This window comes from Pelophylax lessonae (assembly GCF_965119305.1).
Source record: "Pelophylax lessonae genome assembly, chromosome: 1".
NCBI lineage: Eukaryota > Metazoa > Chordata > Amphibia > Anura > Ranidae > Pelophylax > Pelophylax lessonae.
This window is the reverse complement of record NC_138768.1, coordinates 310517085-310528610: the sequence shown is the minus strand read 5'-3', so window position 1 is coordinate 310528610 and position 11526 is coordinate 310517085. Positions and strand designations below refer to the sequence as shown.

The window sequence follows — 11526 nt, the reverse complement described above, 5'->3', positions numbered from 1 at the left end:
TGCATGTAAAGGCAGGTGCCCCAATACTTTTAGTAATATAGTGTATCTCACCAAAGCCAACAGGGCTCCTAGAAAAAAATAAAATTGTAAAAAAAAAAAATTAATCCATTAATAAAATGGTAAAAAGTAATAAAAAAATAACAAAAAATAACAAAAATAAAAAACGACTGACACCAGTGGTGGAACTACCAGGGCCTCAGAGGTTGCACTTGTGACCCTGCCCTGGCATTCTGCCACCGTGGGGTGCCCCAGACAAGGGTCAGAGGGCATGCACCAGGGCCCTGAAGGTTCTAGTTAGGCCTCTGAGCAGAATAGTCTGTCTTGTACTTATTGATGAATTGTACATGCCTTCCTAGTAGTGAATATCTATGATATTACAATGACCGAGACCATGAATCATGCAGAATAGTCTGTGTTGTACTTATTGATGAATTGTACATGCCTTCCTAGTAGTGAATATCTATGATATTACAATGACCGAGACCATGAATCATGCAGAATAGTCTGTGTTGTACTTATTGATGAATTGTACATGCCTTCCTGGTAGTAGATATGTGCTAAACAGATCATTTTGTAGGCGACAGTTCTAATAATCACTGACTTCTTTGTTTAATAAATTCTTTATTTCCGAAGACAAGGACAGCTTTACATCAGATTTCAGTAGATGGCCACAGTACATGGTATCAGAATGACCAAGACATCATGTTATGTACTCAGCAAGGCCACAATTCATGTTAGTCTTTCTTGTACTTATCGATGAATTGTACATGCCCTCCTGATAGTGGATCTATACTAAACAGGTCATATTTGTAGGAGACAGTTCTAATAATCATATTCTACTTTTTCTTTATAAATGTTTTATTTTCAAAGACAAGGACAGAATGACATCACATTTCAGTAGATGGTCACAGTACATGGTATCAGAGTGACCGAGACAACATATTATGTTCTCAGCAAGGCCACAATTCATGCAGAATAGTACTTGTACCTGCTGATGAATTGTACATACCCTCCTATTAATGGATCTCTACTAAAAAGGTCATGTTAGTTGGAGACAGTTCTAATAATCACCCTCTTCTTTTTTTTCTTTATTTTCAAAGACAAGGACAGAATGACATCACATTTTAGTAGATGGTCACGGTACATGGTATCAGAATGAACGAGGCCAAGATTCATGCGGAATAGCCTGTCTTGTATTTATTGATGAATTGTACATGCCCTCCTAGTAGTGGATCTGAACTTAACAGATCATATTAGTAGGAAACAGTTCTAAAAATCACCCACTTCTTTTTTTCTTTATAAATTCTTTATTTTCAACAACAGGGACAGAATAACATCACATTTCAGTAGATGGTCACAGTACATGGTATCAGAGTGACCGAGACAACATGTTATGTTCTCAGCAAGGCCACATATTCATGTAGAATAGTACTTGTACTTATTGATGAATTGGACATGCCCTGCTATTAATGGATCTCTACTAAAAAGCTCAAGTTTGTAGGAGACAGATCTAATAATCACCCTCTTCTTTTTTTTTTTCTTTTTAAATTCTTTATTTTTAAAGACAAGGACAATTTTAGTAGATGGTCACGGTACATGGTATCAGAATGAATGAGGACAAGATTCATGCGGAATAGCCTGTCTCGTATTTATTGATGAATTGTACATGCCCTCCAAGTAGTGGATCTGTACTAAATGGATCATATTTGTAGGAGACAGTTCTAATAATTACCCACTTCTTTTTTCTTTATAAATTCTTTTTCAAAGACAGGGACATAATAACATCACATTTCAGTAGATGGTCACAGTACATGGTATTAGAGTGACCGAGACAACATATTATGTTCTCAGCAAGGCCACAACATATGTAGAATAGTACTTGTACTTACTGATGAATTGTACATGTCCTCCTATTGGTGGATCTCTACTAAACAGATCATATTTGTAGGAGACAGTGCTAATAATCACCCACTTCTTTTTTCTTTATAAATTCTTTTTCAAAGACAGGGACAGAATAACATCACATTTCAGTAGATGGTCACAGTAGATGGCATCAGAATGACCGAGACAACATGTTATGTTCTCAGCAAGGCCACATATTCATGTAGAATAGTACTTGTACTTATTGATGAATTGTACATGCCCTTATCAGTGGATCTCTACTAAACAGATCATATTTGTAGGAGACAGATCTAATAATCACCCTCTTCTTTTTTTCTTTTTAAATTCTTTATTTTTAAAGACAAGGACAATTTTAGTAGATGGTCACGGTACATGGTATCAGAATGAATGAGGCCAAGATTCATGCGGAATAGCCTGTCTCATATTTATTGATGACTTGTACATGCCCTCCTAGTAGTGGATCTGAACTAAACAGATCATATTCGTAGGAGACAATTCTAATCGATCGAGTGACCGAGACAACATGTTATGTTCTCAGCAAGGCCACAACTTATGTAGAATAGTACTTGTACTTACTGATGAATTGTACATGCCCTCTTATTAGTGGATCTCTACTAAACAGATCATATTTGTAGGGGACAGTTCTAATAATCACCCTCTTCTTGCAGTGACAGGCCCTATTAGCAACACCCACCTGTAAGTCACAGGCCTCCCTCCTCTGTGACAGTGGGACCCCCAGAGTCAATCTTGTGAGACTGCTATTTGTTCTTCTAGCTGATAAGAAAAGCCTTGTTCTCTATAGAAGCTGAATGGACTCTCTGTACTGAGAGAGAGAGAGAGGGGTGGAGAGAGAGTTTTTATAGAGGAGGGGAGGGCAGGGGGATGGAGACATTGACTTTGTCATTTGAAGTCATTCTTCGGTTAGGAAGAAAGTCTTTTGCTCTGCTTGGCAGCATTAAAATGACATTTTGTCTTATTCTACAGAGATGTATACATAAGCAATGAAGGTAAACACAGGAGAAGGAGAGATAAGGATGCAATAAGGGAGGAGTGTAAGCAGACAGAGTGTGAGCTCAGTGGCAGAGAAAGGCTGCACAGTGTATTGAGGTCTCAGCTTTCCAGGCAGACTTTCAGAACAATTGTTCTTTAATAGCACAAAATGATTCTCTTATCGTGTATGTGGACTGCTGCAAGCATGGGAAAAAACAACTGACACTGGGAAGAACTTACAGCCTGCTCCAGAGACTCCAGTGAGAGAGGTAAGTGACATTTGTTCATAGTACATAGAAGCACAGGCGTGTGGGCTAAATGCTGTTTGGGAATCTTTTGACTCATCAAATAAATTTACAGAACAAAGGCAAGTTAAGCGCACATTGTTATTGTACTCCCTTTTCACCTCAATTCACATAACTTTAAAGTGACACTAAACTCTCATTTATGGCTCCTTTCACATGGTCCACCTCTGTCGGCGGATTCCGTGCTGCTCAGCGGGGGATGGATACACAGATCCCCGCTAGTAGGCAGGTGACAGCTCTGTCTCCGCTCTGTGTGTGGAGAGGGAGGTGTCAGAGCCCCATGCATCTCTATGGGAGAATCGGACTGCCTGTCCGCTCTCATCCAATCCCATCCGATCCGATCCCCTGAACGGATGGAAAATAGGGTTTCCATCCATCCGGATTTCACGGACAGGATCGGATGCGGATAGCAGCGGGTGTCAGTGGACATGTCACCGCTGACACCCGCTGCCCCATAGGGATGCGTGGAGGATCCGATCAGATCCGACTAAAAAACTGACATGCGGATCTGATCGGATCGTTCGTGTGAAAGAGGCCTAAAAAAGATTCTATGTATTCAGAACTCAAAAAAGTCCCTTCTGTTGCACTCAGCCTTCACAAAATCTTCAGAGATTTCTTTTTGTGTTTGTGCTGTGCTCTGACTTCCTCTAAGGCTGGCCATACACTATACAATTTTCTTATTCAATTTCCTTTAGATTTACCTTTAACTATGTAGTGCAAGGGCCTGCCTGATTGCATACACATTGAAAGTGTTTAGGTTTGACCCTATATTACATGGTTTTGGTAAATCTAAAGGAAAGTTGAACAAGAAAATTGTATAGTTTATGGCCAGCCTAAGTGTTCTTTCACACGGGCTTTCCGACCGGACCCCGTTTCGATCCGCCAATCCCCGCTGAGCAGGCAGAGGACAGGTCCATCTACACTTACTTTGCAGAGACAGATCTGTCAGATCCCTGCTCTCCTCTGTCAGATTCCCCCCCCCCCCCCCCCCCACCACCTCACGATCTTAAAGAGGTTGTAAACTCAGTTACATTATTATTTTTTTTTTTTTACAAGCTGAAAGAGAAACACATAATGAGCTAGTATGCATCGCATACTAGCTCATTATGAAATACTTACCTTAGAACGAGCCCCCGCCGTGCCGCCCGCTTACCTCTATGACGGGCGACATGTCCAGTTGCCCGTCTTCCGGGATCGCGGTGGCCGGGAGCCGACGGTCACGGCACGGGGCTTTGAAGGAACGGCACCAGCGGCCGTTCTTTCAGAGCGCATGCGCCAGTGACATCACTGGCTGCATGTAAGGTAAATATCTCCTAAACGGTACATGATTAGGAGATATTTACAGTACCTATAGGTAAGCCTTATCATAGGCTTACCTATAGGTAAAAGTGTCAGAGGAGGGTTTACTTCCTCTTTAAAACAGCTTGTCCTCGATTCTTACAGAGCTGCACTTTGCTCACTCACAGCTGTCAAAAAAAAAGAAAAAAAGAGCCCTGGCAAAGGTTTGTCAACATTGTTAAGGCTGCTAAAAAACACAATGCTTTACAATGTATCATTCCTTCTTTTAGATCAAAGGAATGGACCTCCGTCTGTAAGTGCCGGTTCACACTAGTGCGGCTTGCGAGATTGCATGTAATTCGGAGCGCACTGCTCCTTCATTATATGCGATCTCCTGTGCAGATGCGAGTTCAGCCATACACTTTGTATGGCTGAATTCGCACTGTATCCGCAGCAAACTCGCACATGAGGCTTTTTTTGAGCCGCATCGGAATCGGATCGCACAGTGGTTCACACACACCGATCCTGTGCGAACTGTCAGATCGCACTGTGATATGCGATCAAACTGGGGGTATCGTTAACTTTTAAGTGACATCCCCAGCGTATCGCATATGGCAGTGTGAAACTGCCAGATGTGCGGATGCGATGCGGGATCACGCTGCATATTCGCAGCGTTCCCGCATCGCACAAATGTGAACCAATCCTAAGTGAGGGCAGTTTAACCTCTTAAAGACTAAGCCCTTTTCTGACACTTGTTGCTTACAAGTTAAAAATCTGTATTTTTTGCTAGAAAATTCCTTAGAAGTTAGAACCCCCAAACATTATATATATATATATTTTTTAGCAGAGACCCTAGAAAATAAAATGGAAATCGTTGTAATCTTTTATGTCACACTGTATTTGCGCCAAAGTCCTTCAAATGCATTTTTTTTTTTGGGAAAAAATACACTTTAATTCTAAAAAAAAAGAAAAAAGTTGTTAGTACAATTTTTTTTGTATAATGTAAAAGATGATGTTACACCGAGAATCATGAGAGAGTTATGATCTTTATTCGAAGCAAAAATTGTGATTCTCATTTTATCCAGAATCGTGCAGTTCTAATATGCAGTAAAGCATGCTTGGTATACTCACTGTGGAACCTAAGGGGTTAACTCTCTGCATTGATTAAAAAAGTTTGTGTGATCCTGTCTCCTCCTGATTCCCCCCCCCCCTTTTTTAACTGACTCCAACCAATATCTTGATAGAACAGAACATTAGGGACAGGCTGCACATGCTCAGTTTGGTGTGTATTGCTAGAGAATTTTTGTTTTCTTTCTTGGGAGAGTGCATGTGATCAGCACAGGGCCAATCAGCACTGTCCAGACAGAGGTTCAGGGGTCCTGCAGACTCAAAGGACAGAATAGGAGAGAATGAAAACTCCTCCTACAAGTGACAAGACACTGATAGAAGTCACAAGACTGCTGTATACTGCTAATGAGAAAAGGTATTTAGCAGTTTATATTTACTAAAGTAGTTGCCTTTCCATGTTCTGTGTACTGTGGAAGACCAGATATAGTGGATGCAGGCTCCTAGGTTTAGTAACACTTTAAGTAGTGAATGCATATGGAGAAGAAGCATATTGTTAAAGAGGAATTAAAACTTCCTCTGTAACTTGTGCCTATAGTGTAAATATCTCCTAAACTTGCACCATTTAGGAGATATTTACTTTGCGTGCAGGCAGTGGCATCACTGGCGCATGCGCTCTGAAGGAATAGCTGTCTATGCCATTCCTTCAGAGCCCTGTGCCGTGAACAGTGGCTCCTGTGCGCATATGTGGGAGTGACATCATCGTGGCTCCGGCCAATCAGATGGCCGGAGGATGCGAACCCGGCGGGAAGACGGGTAAATATGTTGGCCGTGTAAGTGTTGTGTGGGCGGCGCTGCGGGGCTTTGTTTTAAGGTAAGTATTTAATAATGAGCCAGTATGCAATGCATACTAGCTCATTATGTCTTTGCCTTTCAGGTTTTTATTTTTAAAAACATTTTTTTGGGGGTTTACCTCCTTAATTGTCCCTTTAACACAAAGGATAAAGATCTTTATTTGCAACCATCTGACTTATTTTTAAGCCCTGGTTCACACCGGTGCGGCTTTGAAATTGCACTACCTCAGCGCGATTTCAAAGCCGCACATTTGCGCGATTTGCACTGCTGATATCATTGTGGCTTGCAGCTTCATGTAACGGAAGTCTATGCAAGTCGCAATGAAATCAGTAAAAACAAGTGCAGGAAACTTTTTCATAATTGCTGCAACATGAGTTGTAGCAATATGAATGGTTCCATTGCCAGCAATAGGGTGCGACTTGTCATGCGATTCGAAACTGTCAAATAGCATGACAACAGGGGGTAAATCTTATTGGACTCAGCAAAAAGAACTCATTGTAACTTATGATTCTTTTATGTTAACTTTGTGAGCTCAATGACTCTAGTATATTCAGCAGACCCAAAAGAATAAAGAAAAAAGAACAAATATGATAGGGGTGATTCACTGTCTAAAACCACAGTCTGGCTAACAGATTAAAAACAAAAACGATACATTGATAAGTACTGTATGTCTTTAACAACAGTCTTAAAGTAATGTCAGGTCAGTTTAGTACTATAAAGCAGTGGTCTCCAAACTGCAGCCTGGGGGGCCAGATGTGGCCCTTGCTTTTGCCTGGCCCCTGTGGCACTATTCCTCACACTTATATGAGCTAGTATTCCTCCTACTGATACCAACAATTGGCCATAATTATCAACGATAAAAGGAATTATTCCTCCCACTGACACCAATAATGGGGAATCATTATTGCCACTGACACCAATGAGGGGACACTATTCCTCCCACTGACACCAATGATAGGGCACTATTCCTCCCACTGACACCAATGATAGGGCACTATTCCTTCCACTGACCAGTGGTGGCTGGTGCTCCATTGGCCGGGGGGGGGGGGGGGGGGTTTGCGGCAGTCTGGCTCACTTACATTAAAGCGCTAAAGATGCCCTGGAACACTCCTGCCTGGCCCCATTAGAATCCTCCCATCAGCTTCATCTCCGGCGGCGGCTTCCCCTGGCAGCGACGGCAGCTGCTTCCCTGGCATCTCCTCCCTCCTCCTCCTCATTGGCCAATAGCATGGCTTCTCCTTTTGGCCAATCGGAAAACGGGACTCATGACCACTTCCTAATTGGCCAGGAGGAGGATCCGTGTGACAATAGCGAATTTACAAGCCAACTCTTTTTTTTTAGCCTGTGAGAGCCCCTGGCTCTACTCACATGGTTAAAAAAAAATCCCCATTGAACTCCATGCGTCCGGTGCCCCGCATGTAGATTAGGGGGCCGGACGCATGGATAGGGGGGGCGGCGCCACTGTTCCCCATATACACCAGCCACCACTGACACCAGTGATAAGGCCCTATTCCTCCCACTGATACCAGTGATGGGACACTATTTCTCTCACTGACACCAATGATGGGACACTATTCCTCCCACTGACACCAGTGATAGGGCACTATTCCTCCCACTGACACCAGTGATGGGGCACTATTCCTCTCACTGACACCAGTGATGGGGCACTATTCCTCCCACTGATACCAGTGATGGGGCACTATTCCTCCCACTGATACCAGTGATGGGGCACTATTCATCCCACTGACATCAGTGATAGGGCACTATTCATCCCACTGACACCAGTGATAGGGCACTATTCCTCCCACCGACACCAGTGTTAGGGCACTATTCCTCCCACTGACACCAATGATGGGGACACTATTCCTCCCACTGACACCAGTGATAGGGCACTATTCCTCCCAACTAACACCAGTGATAAGGCCCTATTCCTCCCACTGATACCAGTGATGGGACACTATTCCTCTCACTGACACCAATGATGGGACACTATTCCTCCCACTGACACCAGTGATAGGGCACTATTCCTCCCACTGACACCAGTGATGGGACACTATTCCTCTCACTGACACCAGTGATGGGACACTATTTCTCTCACTGACACCAGTGATAGGGCGCTATTCCTCCCACTGACACCAATGATAGGGCACTATTCCTCCCACTGACACCAGTGATGGGACACTATTCCTCCCACTGACACCAATGATAGGGCACTATTCCTCCCACTGACACCAGTGATGGGACACTATTCCTCTCACTGACACCAGTGATGGGGCCCTATTCCTCTCACTGACACCAGTGATGGGGCCCTATTCCTCCCACTGATACCAGTGATAGGGCGCTATTCCTCCCACTGATACCAGTGATAGGGCACTATTCCTCCCACTGATACCAGTGATGGGGCGCTATTCCTCCCACTGATACCAGTGATGGGGTGCTATTCCTCCCACTGATACCAGTGATGGGGCGCTATTCCTCCCACTGATACCAGTGATGGGGCGCTATTCCTCCCACTGATACCAGTGATAGGGCGCTATTCCTCCCACTGACACCAGTGATGGGGCGCTATTCCTCCCACTGATACCAGTGATGGGGCGCTATTCCTCCCACTGATACCAGTGATAGGGCGCTATTCCTCCCACTGATACCAGTGATGGGGCGCTATTCTTCCCACTGTCACCAATGTTGAAGTATTGTTTGTTCCCACACTAGGGCATTTTCTACTTACTCTGACCGCAGTCTGGCCCCATTTGTTTAAAAAAAGAGAGATGTTGGATTGGATACATTTTTTTTTAAGTCTCTAAACATAGCTGTATTTCAGCCAATGTGTTCATGTACATTGTGGTATTTAGGTTTGTATTTTAGAACATTGTTCAAGAGAAAAAAAAAGCCTCAAATCTGCGTTCAGGTATGTGCTACATCAACGCATGTGTATGCATGTACATTTTTACAGCCAACGTGTTCATGTGCATTGTGTTATTGAGGTTTGTAATTTAACCACGTCAGCCCCGGAAGGTTTTACCCCCTTCCTGACCAGGCCATTATTTTGCGATAAGGCACTACGTTGCTTTTATCTGACTATTGCGAGGTTGTGCCACGTTGTACCCAAATAAAATTGATGTCTTTTTTCCCCACAAATATAGCCTTCTTTTGGTGGTATTTGTTCAACTCTGCGGTTTTTATTTTTTACGCTATAAACAAAAAAAAACCGATGATTTTGAAATTTTACTTTCTGCTATAAAACATATCCAATAAAAAAAAATTAAAAATCTAATTTCTTCAGCAGTATAGGCCAATTTGTATTCTGCTATATAGTTTTGGTAAAGAAAAAATTCCCAAAAAGGGTATATTGAGTGATTTGCGCAAAAGTTATAGCGTCTACAAATTTTTTTTATTGTTTTTATTAAGAATGGCAGCAATCAGCAATTTTTAGCGCAACTGCGACATTACGGAGGACAAATCTGACACTAAGTGACACTTTTTGGGGACCAGTGACACCGATACAGTGATCAGTGCTAAAAAAAAAAATGCACTGTCACTGTATAAATGACACTGGCAGGGAAGAGGTTAACATCAGGGGCGATCAAAGGGTTAAGTGTGTCCCTAGTGAGTGCTTTCTAACTGTGTCAGGGATGGAGTGACTGCAGGAAGAGAGACATCTGTGCTCCTGATTAGTAGGAACACAAGATCTCTCTCTTCCTTTCTGACAGAATGACGGTCTGCCTTGTTTACATAAGCAGACCGCCGTTCTGTCATTCCAAATGATCACGGGTGGTCGGCGGCCATCGCAGGCACCGGACCCGCTGATTGGCTCCTGCTGTGTCCAATCACAATGGGAGCGTAGCTCCTGGGGGCGCGCGCATGTGCGCCAGAGCTGGTGGAAGACATCACGTACAGGTACGTGATTTTGCTCTTAAGGGTCGCCCTGCCGCAGTAAATGTACGTGGGGCATTCCTTAAGTGGAAAAAGCATCGTTCAATAGAATAAAAAATAAAAAAAAGCCTCAAACCTTTGTTCAGAGAGGTCCTACATATACAAATAAATGCACGTGTATGCATGTAAATTATTTACAGTGGCCAGAATAAATGAATATCCTAGCTAATAGAATAAACTGACACCAATATGCTTTTAAACACTGTACACTTGTAAATGCATGTAATTACAATCCAAAACAAGCATTTTTTATGCTGGATTTTCTGCCAGCCCCTGGCTGAAAGATCCAGTGTAGATAGGAGTATTTTATTACATCAATATGCAAAGAGTTATTATACACATAGATGCTTTTCGAACCTCATCATTTATTTTTGCTGAGGCTAATTTATGGGAATTTTAGCAATTGGTATTGCAAGTAATCAGCTTTTGTGGCTCAATAATTCATTAGAATCTTTAGAAATCAATAAACATGAAACCCAGCTGGTTACTACATGCAACAGTCCAATTTCTCCATTTAAAGTGATATCAGCCACATGTATTAGTTTGTTTATACTTGAATGCTTCTAAAAGAATTTCAAATTTTGTTCTGGTTACAGTTAAACTGACACATCTGTGTGTATTTTGCATATATTATATATGTATATTGTATTGTTTTTACAAATTAGATTTTAAAATATATGTGAAAGCAACAAGTGAACTGCTACAAACAAATGGCAACCACCCCAACCTATAACTGGCCTTTGCAGCAAGGAGCACATGGAAGGGCGACGCATGTCAAAAAACAACAATTACAATTTCCCAGCTCACTTACCAGCCAGCCTGCAACAAACCAAATTGACCCTGTCTAACAGTTCACGTTAAAACCAAGGGGTTTGGTTTGCACACATTTGAAAATACATGCGTAAGCTCAACGGCCACATCATGGCACCCCAGTGTACTGCAGTCTTAACTCTATAATTTTGAGATGCTCTTGAGTTGGAGCACATATATAATAATACTGCATAGATTAACACCTTCCCACATGGCCAATAGTACAATGATGGGCAAGCAGGAGCACTGTTGTTCTGGGAGGACTTCATATGACGTCCTCCCGGAATGCGTGGCTGCGCAGTGGCGCAATCTATCACCGGACACAGCCGATGACTGATAAATGTACCGGCCAGCTGCCAGTACCATGTGATCACTGTGACCAATTACA

The 11526-nt window shown here is 42.7% G+C and overlaps 1 protein-coding gene across 1 annotated transcript in view; it reads left to right on the top strand.

The window, feature by feature from the left end:
* Positions 1 to 2806: 2806 nt before the first annotated feature.
* GAL3ST1 (galactose-3-O-sulfotransferase 1) overlaps positions 2807 to 11526 on the top strand; it is a 100311-nt gene continuing 91591 nt past the window's right edge. The window contains exon 1 of the mRNA XM_082253477.1: positions 2807 to 3161. The gene's annotated coding sequence lies outside the window, so the exon portion shown is untranslated. The remainder of the gene's footprint in view (positions 3162 to 11526) is intronic.